This window comes from Rosa rugosa, chromosome 6 (assembly GCF_958449725.1).
Source record: "Rosa rugosa chromosome 6, drRosRugo1.1, whole genome shotgun sequence".
Classification (NCBI taxonomy): Eukaryota; Viridiplantae; Streptophyta; class Magnoliopsida; order Rosales; family Rosaceae; genus Rosa; species Rosa rugosa.
The window spans coordinates 24275220-24289255 of NC_084825.1; positions in this window are offsets into that span (position 1 = coordinate 24275220).

Below are 14036 nucleotides of genomic sequence, written 5' to 3' on the forward strand. Positions count from 1 at the left end.
TTCGTTTTAATGTGTTTTGTGAGTGTGTAGGTGTACCCATTAAGAAAGGCTAGGAAGTTACACTTGCCTGCTCGAAAACAGAGTGCCGGCTGTGCAGTCAGTCAACTTTGGATGGCTTCAGTTTTTAGCTCAGAAAGAACCAGGAGACGTACCATATATTCATAGAAACATATATGAGTCTAGTTTTTGTATGTTTTTACAGAACTGGATTCGGAATTCTGATGCGTTCCCAGTTCTACTTTGAGTACCGAAAGGTCAGACCAGCAGAGCAGGAACCTGCGCAGTTGGGTCATATAAAAGGCAACGCAGGGAATACTTCCGGGGGTCCAATGAGGACAAACCTTATATGCACTTAAAGCTTGAGATGTCTGCTTCAAAAGTGATCTAGAGCATCATCTCCATTGGAGCATCGTAACCCTTCAGAATTGAGGTTGGCATGGGTAAAGGTCCTTTTCTCAGCTTTTCTGTGCAAAATTCTGTTTTTCTTCTAACTTTGCAGGGCTGCCATTTTCAATGTATTTGGAGTTAGGAGACGTGCCACATATGCACGGACAGCTTGTAACACCAATTTTCAGCTCCCAGTAGCAGCTCATCCATCCAGCTATCCCTGCAGAAGTTATAAGGGCTGGAAGTTGGCCTCATGACACAAAATTGCGACATTTTGGAGTCCATATAGCACGGAGCTTACATTTTGGAAGTCCAGGCCTTGTGCCTTGAAGATGGTGTCTAATTTCGGTCTTCTCCACAGGTCGTGAGCAGTGGGAGGTCTACAAGGGGGAGCTTTTCTATAACCTTTCTTATATTTTCACTTGCCATCTTCTGTATTTTCTTTCTCTATGCTTTCCTTGTGCTTTGTGCGTTATATTGCCATACATTGAGGACAATGTCTAATTTAAGTGTGGGGGAGGGAAACACAAATTTGTCAATTTGTTTTTGAGTCATTCTTTGTAAAAAAAAAAAAAAAAAAAAAAAAACTATAAAACGTCAAAAAGAAAAAAAAAAAAAAAGAGTCTAGTTTTTGGTTTTATTTTTCAATGAGTCTTAGGAGTCTTCCAACTCTATGATGAGCATGAACTTTCGGATTTATATTTTGGTCACAAAAGGATTGCAAGCATGTGTTAGATTCTTGATTTCAAATAATTGTTAATAGATTTTGATGATTATTGTGCTTGATTTATATACATTGATGGTTGGATTAATGTAACACTTGAGAATTGATGGATGCATGCTATGACAGGTTAAACTTGATTTAAACCCTTGTGAGCTTTTGAGCCTGTATATGTGCTATTTCTTTTCTGAGTGCTTAGTATAGAATCATCTTATTTTCTTGACGAGGATTTTGAATGATCTCATCTCTTATTCATCTTGGTTGAGACTTGGATTCGACTTGCATATTTTACAAGGACAAATGCTAGAACTTGCCCCAAAGCCTCTTGAAGCGTGTGGTTGAATTGCATGATGGATGGGAAGGGATAAAGGCACTAGGATTACCATCATAGCCAAATTAACCTGTGTCCCTTTTATGCACACAAGATGTGCAATCCCCTAGTTAACCCCCTTGAGCCTACATTAAGCCTTTTTGTTCATCACCCACAAATTCCTTAACCCTAAGCTTAGTATAGATTTATCCTTACCCTATTCTAAGGAATTAGTGGAGCAAATATTTATAGAGATATATGTATGTTCAAGGTACTTTTGTAAGCAAGTGTGGGGGAGTTCATTGTACATCGATCCAAGGAAGAAAAAAAAAAAAAAAAGAGTGTGTTTATGGCTGTTGAAAAAGAAAAACAGAGAAAAAAATATGTGATAGCCAAAAAAGAAAAAGAAAGAGAAAGAATGCTTGAAAAGAAAAATCAAAAGAATCGAAAAGCAAAATACTTCCTTGAATTTGATACATTCATGTTGTAGCTGTTGAGGTTATAATGAAGCAAAGGCCCAAAAAGATGACATCTGGCCTTGGAAAAAAAATTATTTGCTTCATGTTCGAAGATTGATTACCTTGAAGAGTTTCAAGATTCTTTTATCTCTTATGTTCTTCTAGTGCTCCACTAGGTTCTTTAGGATCTTTGAATTTCCTATCCTTTCTTTCTTCTAACCTTAACCCTTGGCCCCATTACAACCCTAAATAAAGACCTTGTTGATCTTTGAAGTTGTGCATTCGATTTGTGGAGACTTGTGTGGAGGGGTGAGCATATGGTGTCACTGGCCTTTCGTCCGAGTTTTGGCATTCCAATCATGGGATCATATGTAAAAAAAAATTCAGAAAAAGCCTTTCTTTCTTGTTATCATATGTGAGTTATTTGTTTGTCTTATTACATCATTCCTCTCACATATAACTTGAGTGAAATATATGCTTATACATCAAGTCAGAAAATCATGAGTGAAAAGAAATTGAGAGCATCTTTGTGAGAAATTGAGTTGACGCTTGTTTGACACATGAATAAGTTGGTTCTCCATTGTTGCATTAGTTTGATTGTCCTTGTATTATAACTTTAGCACTATGGTTATCAAAATAAATTACTTTTAAGTGAGGTTGTGAATTCTGACATATGATTGCTTGAATCTTGTTGACCATACTTGTGGGCATTATAAGTTCTCTGAGATGTTTGGAAGACATTAGGTCCATGTCTTTTGTTCTAGTTAGTTCTTTGTTTGCTAGGGACTAGCAAAGCCTAAGTGTGGGGGTATTTGATAGGAGCATAATTATGCGATAATAATGTTGTTAATTCCCATATTTACTTTGTTAGTTTATCTTATTTTCTGGTTAATTTAGTTGTTTTTATGTTTATTAGGTTTTCCGAAGTAAGGAAAGAAATAAGAGCAAAAGGAAGGAGATATGTGCAATTGATGGAGAATTGTGGACTCTTGATGAATCAAGGAAGCTTAAGGCAATATGAAGGAAAAGATATTCAGCAATTAATTCTCTTGGCTGCTCCTATTGGATAGAAGGATGTCAAGAAGAAGCAAGACTGCAAAATCACACCAGAAACGATCGATCGTTGGAATTCCCGAGATCGATCGCTGATCCATATTTTCCAATTTTCTGATTTTTGTTGTCTTCTTTCTCCATGAACTCCTTTGTGTTTTTGATTCCAATTATGTGTAACTAAATTTCCAGTAGTTAGGGGGCAGTGGAAGCCCCTAGACATGATCCACAACATGCTTTGACTTTCAATTTGTTTTCCAATTAATAAAGTTGAGGTTTTGTTTACCAATTTCTCATTGATGAATTCTATGTTTGTATGCTTTGGAGGCCTACTTAGTATGCATGCTAGGGTTCTAATACTTTGATTGTTTGATGCCTGGATCAATAGTTGGATTCCTCAAATTGTCTAGAGAAGTAATTGGTAGTTTTCACTAGCAAGTAAACAAAACCCTAGGTTTAGCAAGGCTCTAAGTTATTTGCGATGCCTAGTGATTGCTAAAACTTTTTTCAAACTTAACGATCTCTGCATGTTTAATCTAATAAACGTACCTTTAGGTTGCATTGCTTGGGAATAGTCTAGGTGTAGAGCACTTCCTGCCTAGCGTACAAAGTAAGAAAGGGTAATAGGTTGTGTTCAAGCGTACCGAGTCAATCTGAGCGTCTTCAACTAAGTTAATTGGAAGTAAATTGGACAAAGTGTGTTGTGTGTGATTGTTGGAGGTGGATACTTCCTTCCTAGCTAGTTTCATTATCTTGATATCAACCAACTTCAAATCTGCTTCAATTTCGTCTTTCTTTCTGTTATCTGTTTTTCTGTATTTTATTTCCATAGCAAATCAACTCTGAAATTCACCAAATTTTGTGTGCTGGACGCCTTGTGTGTCTAGTACGTCTCTGTAAATTTTCATATTTTTCTGGGTTGTTTTGGTTAGATTCGTAGTTTGTCTTTTGACTGCTGTTCAGTAGGAACTGCAGTCACGTTTTTGACTTTTGTTGAAGCACTTAGTTTAACTTAATCCTCTGCGGGAGACCCTTATTTCTCTATACTACGATTGACATATTTGCAGGAGAATAAGGAAAATCAATAGCTTTTAATTTAGCTATCATAATGTTGTTGATGTTCCTACGCCTACTAGCTCTAGCTCTTTACCTTATACTACTGTTGGGAAGATTCTGAAGGATGCTAATATGGTTGGTTTGGGGCTTTGCGATCATGGAATGTTCTGAGTAAAAGGAAAGGCATTAAGAAGAATTTTGCTTCTACTGTTCCCCTGCCTGGGAAGCTACAGAGTTCATCCTACTTCTATTAAACCTACTATCTCCTTTATGCGAAAAAAAAAAGGCCTCTTTCATCTGCAGCGAATATTGCTATTGGATCCAGATTTCATGTGCTTCAATCTTGTAAGGATTCTGAGGTAGTCATGAACACTCTAATGCGGGCATGTGTACTCAACCTGAGATAGTCCAAATTTGGAGGTCTGTTCAAAACAAGGGGAATATAAGCACTGACGTTGACAGAATTACTTCTAGTGGTGCAAGGAAACATAAGTGTTTTCAACTTGATCCTGTTGAGTCTAAAGGAAAATCTGTTGCTTCAGCTATTGTGGCCCCTATGCCTGTTTCTATTGATGCTAAAAAAACTCCCACTAAGAAAAATTTGGTATGGGCTCAAAAGAAAACTATTGCAACCTCTGAAATCACTGTTGATTTCACTTCTCTCCCTGCTATTGATGCTGGTTCTAATAATCATCCTAGAGCTGCCATAGGTAGTTTAGCTACTTGAAATACTTTGAGCACTGTAGTGATTTATATTTCTACTTTTTCTATTACTACTGATCGCCTTAATAGTGGCCACTGCTCTCCCAATATCCAGTCCTCCAGTGATGCTAATGGTCTAATGGAGAATGCAGATCCTGTTAACGTAATTTCTTGTGATTCTGAGTCCATTTGTTCCTAATGATGAAGCCAGTGTAGCTGCTGCTTATGCTAGTGATGATATAATGAAGGGTAGAAACACTATTCTCTCTAAGCTGGTTTTATACCTTAGTGGCCCTTCCCATTTTAACTAGTTTCAATGAAGATTCTCTCGTGGATTATCAGGGGCTGGTGCTATAAACTTCTCTACTATTTTATTAGTAATTTTCAGAAGATCTATATCATTGATATATTGATTGTGTTGGAGCATAGAATTAATGGTTAATGCTGTCAATAGAGCTGCTGATGGTGTTAAGCAGCTTGCTTTTCTTAATTATTACATAGTGGAGGGATACACTTGCCTCTGTCTTTTCATGACGGAAATCATCATCATGGCCAGCGCTGCAGCCCAATCCAACCGGAGATATGATACATATACACTGGATCAGAATTGCATCAACTTGAAAGGGGATGGTATTAGTGAGGTACAAGGCTGTATTGGTATGGAACAGCAGCTCCCCCTCTCAGGATGATGTAGATCAAAAATTTAACTTTGCAGGTGATAATTATGTCATTCATATGGATTGTGCCTACTTCCAGTCTGATGGGTTTAACAACTTAGAATTCTACTTTGAAGATCAGTACTTAACAGTATACCAGTGGTCATCTTTGTCTCAGCTACTAGCTGACCTTGGAGCCAATGATGGTCTATTATTTGGTTGGTGATGAAGGAACCATGCTCAATTGATGAAGCATATTAGATCGAATCATGATAGCTGTTAATTTGGTCCTGTCACTAGTTGAATTTGCTCTGTGCATATGCAAGTCTAGGATTGTTGTAGATGTTAAATCTTTTCAAATTGTTATTACCAGTATTACTTGAGTAAATAATATTCTTTTGTTGTTATGTGAATTGGTATCGATTTGATGGCACTTTTGCTGTTCAAGAAGAGTTCCTTATACATATACTGAAGTTGTTGCTCCAGTAAGAATAGTAGAATTTTGAATTACATTCACTGATGATGTTGCTCCAGTAGGATAAATAAAAACAATCAGCGTTACGCTCTTTCAGCACATGAAGGAATTGTTTTTCTGGAGATTTGGCTTATATCACAGAATAACGACTTTCAAGAAGATACAGGAAAGTATGAGTCACTAGTCACTACTCAACTTGTGAATAACACTAAAGTTATGCCAAAGAGTTACTATGGATTAATTGGCAGAATGTTTCTCTCGTATGAGCTATCTATAAAGAAAGCTTTACCGGATATTTATAACATATTGGCGCAGGTTAGGAAGAGCGGAGACGTGGACTAAGGATTGAAATATCTGCGATATTTTCGATATAGCTATTGATATTTGGAGCGACCGATATATTACAAGAGGAAAATATCTTATCTTTCACTATTTCTGTGAAATTTATCTGATAATGTCAAATATCCCCGATATATTAGATATTTAAAATATGTTCCCGATAAAATTAAGAAATATATGTATAATCTTACGGAAAAAAAATAAAAAATAGAAAACAAAACTAAGTTATTCACAAATATATGGAATATGGACGTTATATCATGTGTAAAATTTTAGCAACGGTTTATAGTCAGGATATGGTCTAATAAAGAGGCAAATTGACCTGTTTGGGAACAATACCTTGAAGTGAAACTGTGAAACCTCTGAAGGCAGATTTAAGTGAAGCGAAATCCCCTCAAGATGATTCTAGGAGAAGTAATTTTCTAATGCAAATATGTATGAGGAGAGATCTCTTCAAGAAGAATTTCGGTGAGGAGAAATCTCTTCAAAGGAAATCTGGGTGAGGAGTATTCCCTTCCAAAGAAATCCGAATGAGGAGTGTAATCCAGGTGAGGAGAAATTCCTTGAGGACGAATCTGGGCGAGGAGAATTTATGATGAAGCAATTTCAGCAAAATACTACGGAGGTAGAATAGTTGGTCATGGTGCTCAAGAAAAGACTATTTATGGGAGGAGGACTAACGTTGCAACTAATGATCAAAGTACCTCATCTGATGTTTCTTCATGTACCTACATGTACGTTGCAAAGCATAATTAGCTATAATCAGACACACTCATCGTACCGCCAGAGATACCAACTACCGTCAAAGGAGTAACCCACAGATAGGCAGCCAGGCGGGCCACGGCCTGAGCACAAGAGTTCCCCGGGATCAACGCTGACGCGCCGCCACGCACTCTGCCAGGACGGCATCAGAAGCTACTGGAACTGGGAAACTGAAGCATATCAGTCCCACATCGAAAACAGAGAGAAGATCAGACCTCTCCTCACCTATAAAAGGTCATCTCTTCTCTCTTCATTAATTACGCATTAACTACTCATTTATTATTGTGCTGCCTATATATCAACTGACTTAGGCATCGGAGAAGTGAAGACCGCCCAACGCGGTCTCCCTCTGACGCCCTATCTTTCATTTGGCAGCCGGCAAGAATCACCAAGTATACAGAGTAGCGGTCCGCCCGCCGGACCCGCGTTAAACTAAGGTTTGGCTACCGCCAGACTTTGAGCATTAACACTTCAATTGCCTTATGTTTTGACTATATCAGTTTAGGTACAGAGCCCAGTGGGACGTCAGATGAATCTTATAAAGGCAACAATCAATTTGGCTATGGTGCTTATGGATATAATCAATATGGAGAAGTACATGATCAGTCATCTAGTTGGATTCATCTTTATTATCTCTAGGAAAACAGTCGATAGCTCTAAAGAGATCTATAATTATCATGTTCATCATTACAATTCGTACTGTATGGGTCATATATCTTGGTCCTATTGTACGTTCGTAGACCAACGAGCGACTTTTCAACCACTTAATGTATCTTTTTTATGTAGATGAAGTTGACATTTATATGTATTTATATGTAATTCCAAACAAATTGACTTTTAAAAAAAATATTTTTCTAAATATTTCTGATATTTTTAATATATTCATTTTTTAAAGTACCGATAGATACATTTATTTTGATCATTGACTAGACCGCTAAAGCGATGTTTTAACTTTTGAAATCATATTGAGAACTTGTGAATCACGTTCTTTACCAACCCTACCTTGTCAGTTAATAGCTGTATCATTGCTTTCATACAGTTACAATTTGACATGAAGAGTTGGTGACATCAGGGGATCCCAATATGAAATTGAGAAAATTTTACCAACAGTCCTGCCGATATTAAAGAACAATCAATCATGTTGATAAAAACCTGCCAGCAATGCGTAAAGTAGCTCTCATGCATATTAGCCCCAATAATAATTTTGATTATCTATAGAAGGAAATTGGCATGATTTGGTCTTGATTGTTTTCTCTCACCCATGAAAACGTTAGTCTTCCACTTTGAATCACATGGTTTGCCAATTTCCAGTAGTACTCATTTTCACATACGTAAGCAATTATGGCTGTTTTAGGAGACGTCAAGTTCTTATTCTTTTAATTAGTTATTTTACATGACAAGTATATAAAGCAGTCATGCATGTATGAGGGATCCCAATAATTGAAGTCTTTTTTTTTAGATTATAGATGATTGGTTTAACAATTCTGAAGTCTTATATCAATAGATTATAACCAGATTCCTCTTATACAAATTTCTCTCGAGTCTCTTTTTATCCATTATAATTGGTTTTGCCTACAAACTTCTCTTGAATAAACAGGAAAGCTATAGTATATGTTGATTACTAGCAACTAATAATTATCCTACTTAAGTTTGGATGCGGACCTCGTCTTACTAGCTAGACAACTCAACAACCAGCTCTTGTAAATTGTAACTCCTCCGAACTTGAGCTACAATGCTATAGAGAAAGCCAATGCACTGCATTTTGTATCTGAAAACTTATTATATATGTTAGTTCATGTGAATTTGTAGCATTCAAATATATCCCTATTACTATTATTAGTTTCTAATTTACACTTTCAAGATTGGGGATAGGGCTGTAAATTGGCTCTATCCCAATGATTTCGACTCATCGTCGGTTCGTTTGAGCTCATCTTGTGTAATCTGTTGCTGTACAAAACATGGGGGCCTTATTAGAAAACATTTTATAAATTGATAATTAAACCACGTTTTAGCTAAAATTGTTGTTATATATTGAAAAATGGAGTGCTAGGAATTTCTTGGGTAGCTCTAAAGTCAGATATGGTGTGTTGTATGGTTGTTGTATAATAGCTAGCTTAATATATTTGGGCACACATTACTTGTAGATGTACAATTTGAATTTACTTCAATTCAATTGTTATTTGCAGGAGTATTTAAAATGCCACCTAAGCGACTATTGTGACACTTGTAGAAATAAGCTTCTTATGATGTCGTGCAATGCAGAAGATATGCTTCCGCCACACAGTCATTTTACATTTTATGGTAATACTTGAGAGAATTTTGATCTGTATATTTTTCAACTATGCGATCTAGTTTTGAAATAAATTTTATGGTTCAATTTTTAGTTCAACATTCCGGAGTTTGAACATAATAGGATAAATTCTGCACCATTATAAAGAAAAAAAAAGAGAGGATAAATTCTGTATTTTCATAAGAATGAGTTGCAGTTTAATTAAACTTGCTGATTTTGAAAAAGAGAAAGGAGTGATAATATTCGTTTTTTCTTTTGGTTGCAGAATTTGACTCAAGTTTTAAGGAGGTGGCAAAGCAAGAGTGTACCATCCCAGATCACTTGATGATCCATGACTCATCTTATTTGCTAATCGCATCAAGCTTGATGTTGTCGGTAATTTACCACTGATCTTTATATTTTATTAGTACTCGGATTCATTACTATGATATTCATTAATCACATAAGTTAAACGTGGATTTGTCCTATTTGGATTAAGAAAAATTAACGTGATCTGTAATTTAATAATGAACTAATCAAGGCATCTAGATATGCTTGATATACTATATTATTAAATTGTCGATCAATTAGATTTTTCTTTGTTACATAAAATCTCTTTGAATATCTAAAGCTTACATAATGCTCTACAAATTGATCAGGTTAAATGTATGTATGTTCAAATATAGGTGCAATGACTGCAGTCTGTGGGACTACACCGATGATAATTAACAGCATTATCAGTAAACCCTAGCAAGGACACTTCTCCCAGATACTTGCTTCCTCGCTTTCCCGATGAAGTGAATTATGAAAAAGAGAAAGGAGTGATAATATTCGTTTTTTCTTTTGGTTGCAGAATTTGACTCAAGTTTTAAGGAGGTGGCAAAGCAAGAGTGTACCATCCCAGATCACTTGATGATCCATGACTGGGCTTTCACTGACACTCATTATATCTTATTTGCTAATCGCATCAAGCTTGATGTTGTCGGTAATTTACCACTGATCTTTATATTTTATTAGTACTCGGATTCATTACTATGATATTCATTAATCACATAAGTTAAACGTGGATTTGTCCAATTTGGATTAAGAAAAATTAACGTGATCTGTAATTTAATAATGAACTAATCAAGGCATCTAGATATGCTTGATATACTATATTATTAAATTGTCGATCAATTAGATTTTTCTTTGTTACATAAAATCTCTTTGAAATAGATATTTATGAAAGCTTAATCATAATCAGGCACGGAACCAGGGGTGGGCTGAGGTATGCTGCAGCACACCTCAACCATTTGGAGAAAAAAAAAATGATTATATATATATATGCTGCAACAAGCCAACAACTCTTTTTTTTTTCTCCCCTTTTCTCCTCGTCTGTACGTTGTCCCCTCCTCACCTTTTCTCCCCTTCTCTCCTCTTTTCTGTCTTTTCTCCCCTCTTATGTGACTCCCCTCCTCACCTTTTCTCCCATTTTGTCCTCCTTTCTGTCTGTTCTCCCCTTTTTCTCCTCTTTTTTGTCGTCCTCTCCTCACCTCTCTCTGCACATCAGCGTCAGTCTCTCACCTCTCTCTACCAAGTCACTCACTCCTCTCCTCAGCACTCTGCTCTCATTCTCTCCACTTTATTGAGGTATGAATTGATGAAATTAGAATGCGATTTAGGTCAGAATTTGGGTATTTCTAGTTTTGTTGATGTAAGGGATCATTAATATTGTTGACTCATCTTCTAAGCATGTTTCTGAGTTAAAATCTATTCAAGAAGTTGAAGTTGTGGAACAAATTGCTGTTGGGGAACTTGAAACTGGAAAGTGAGCTAACCAGACATGCAATTTGCAAAGAGCTGGAGCTACTCAGTGGAGTTCAAGATATTATTCTATCAAGAACTTGATGAAATTGTACAACTCAACTAATTCAGTCTTGAAAAACATGATAGATAGTGGACTCAATGGAAAAAATACGTGGAGAGATTTGGGTGCTTCTAAAGCTCTTAGATCATTTGACAAGTGTTATGCAATTGAGATATACCATCAAAACGAATTAGAATCTGCCAAATTTTTAAGCATAATTTAGCACACCTCAAATTTAATTCCTGGTTCCGTGCCTGATCATAATGCTCTACAAATTGATCAGGTTAAACTTTTAACACTAATTTTATGTATGTTCAAATATAGGTGCAATGACTGCAGTCTGTGGGACTACACCGATGATAACAGCATTATCAGTAAACCCTAGCAAGGACACTTCTCCCATATACTTGCTTCCTCGCTTTCCTGATGAAGTGAATTATAATCGAGATTGGAGAGTGCCTATTGAAGCTCCCTCACAATTTTGGCTGCTACATGTATGCAATGCCTATGAGAATTTGGATGAGAATGGGAATTCGGAGATCCTAATGTTATACCACGTGGGGTATGAATACCCGCCTGATCAATCTTTTATCGCAAATACACAATATATATTTCAAAACTAAATAAAGGAATCGCAACTATAATATATATCCAAATATCACAATACTAAAACAAATTGAATTAACAAAAATGCAATCACTGACTTGGTTGGTTGAGAGAGGCTTGCGTTTGCAACGCAATGTCCTAAGACAGAATTTTGTCCCCACACAGGTGCTGTGGTTGATCGTAGACGACTGCCCTGCAGGATACAACACTCGTTCCAAGGCGTGGCACCGTTGCCTTGAAACCTAGCGAACTTCACTTGTGTTTCTCTCGAGTGTTTGTGAGAAGAGATGTCAGAAAACGATTTTTTCTTATTCTGCAATGAACCTTCATGCCTCTTTTATAAAGAGCGGACAAGAAGAAGAAGACGTAACTGTTCAATCAATTTGAATTTGATTTGAACAGTTACAACCGTTTTGGGATCAGTTTTTCCAAAAACTGTTTTTGGATCAGATTTTCCAAAAATATTATCTTTATCCGAATTTATAAAAGAAATGGTTTTATTGGAATTTTAATTTCGGCCCAAGGCCCTCTTTGATATATTGAATATATATATATATATATATATATATATATATCAAATATATATATTTCCAATATTTTCATTGCAAAGGTCTTGTTTCCCATTCAATGGGCCTCCACCTTCACTTTGTCCATTTAATATGTTTCTTGTGGAAACATATATAAAGAGATCAAAGTATGGCCTTATCTCCTATGTGGGATAAGGGAGCACTAGCTTTTCCAATAGCTATTCCAATCCAATCGGTTCTAACAATACCCCACATTTTCTATTCAAACACCAAGAATACCCCACATTTGAATAGAAAATAAGAACAACTCTTATGGTAACCCGAGAGAAAGGAAGACTTGATAGGTATCAGGAGAGGTGTCTTTTGGACTTGAACCTTCCTTAGGGATCACTTGTCGGATTTACTTTGCGAGGTAGTGAAATGACTTCTTGAACTATTCGCGTTTATAGTAAACCAAGACAACAAATGTCACACCTACCGAACCTAGCACATTTCGGTTCTTACGGTTGTGTTCATTTTGGTCCTGAACATATCCCGAATTCATGAGAGCTCTAGAGAATGTAGCCATGTAATTCTCATAGATGCGACTCACATCACTCTCATATAGGTGACACTAATTAAGAATATCCTGCCATATTCCTCCTAATCAAAGGATATTAGTATTTTTAAGAATATAGTATTCACCCTATACGTCGACAGGTAACACACGTAGTACATCAAAGGAATGAATGAATAGTGTGTTCTTAAACTCTTGAACCTTCTCAACCAGTTTGCCTATTGAACCTAGACCATGGGATCTCCAATCAACTAGGTTAGGTTTCCGCTGAGTTAGTCCATTGAATTGGCTTTAAACCCATTCCCCTCGATGTAGAAACAATTTGCTCCTTTGGTAGGCCTTTTGTCAAAGGATCTGCTATATTGTCCTTTGACTTCACATAATCAATGGAAATTATTCCATTATGGAGCAATTGTTTTATAGTATTATGTCTTCGCCTTATATGCCTTGACTTCCCATTGTAAATTTTATTTTTGGCTCTCGCTTCGGTAGCTTTATTATCACAATATACACATATTGCTGTCAAAGGCTTAGGCCACAATGGAATATCTTCTAGGAAATTTTGAAGCCATTCCGCTTCCTCTCCAGCCTTGTCTAAAGCAATAAATTCCGATTCCATTGTTGATCGTGCAATACACGTTTGCTTGGACGACCTCCATGACACGGCGCCACCTCCAAGTGTAAGCACATATCCACTCGTGGATCTTGATCCGGTGCTATTGGAAATCCAATTAGCATCACTATATCCTTCTAACACGGCTGGATATTTATTATAATGTAGACCATAGTTTATGGTATGCTTTAAATACCTTAATAATCTAACTAAGGCATTCCAATGATCCTTTCCGGGATTACTTGTATATCGACTTAGTTTGCTAACCGAGAATGCAATATCCGGTCTAGTACTATTCATGATATACATTAAGCTCCCAATCACTTGAGAGTACCTTAATTGAGAAATTCCATCTCCTTCATTTTTGACCAGTCTAGTGTTGGGATCAAAGGGAGTAGTGAGTGGTCTATCATCGAAGTGTCCAAATTTCTTTAACACCTTTTCCACATAGTGAGATTGAGTAAGGATATAACCATTATTACCTCTATGAATTTGAATTCCAAGTATTACTTCCGCCTTACCCAAATCTTTCATGTCAAAGCATGAGCTCAAAAAACTCTTTGTGGAATTAATTACATCCTTGTTTGTACCCATGATGAGCATATCATCAACATACAAACAGATGATCACACACGAATTATTTCGATAGTTTTTCACATACACACATTTGTCACATTCATTTATTTTGAATCCATGTGACAAT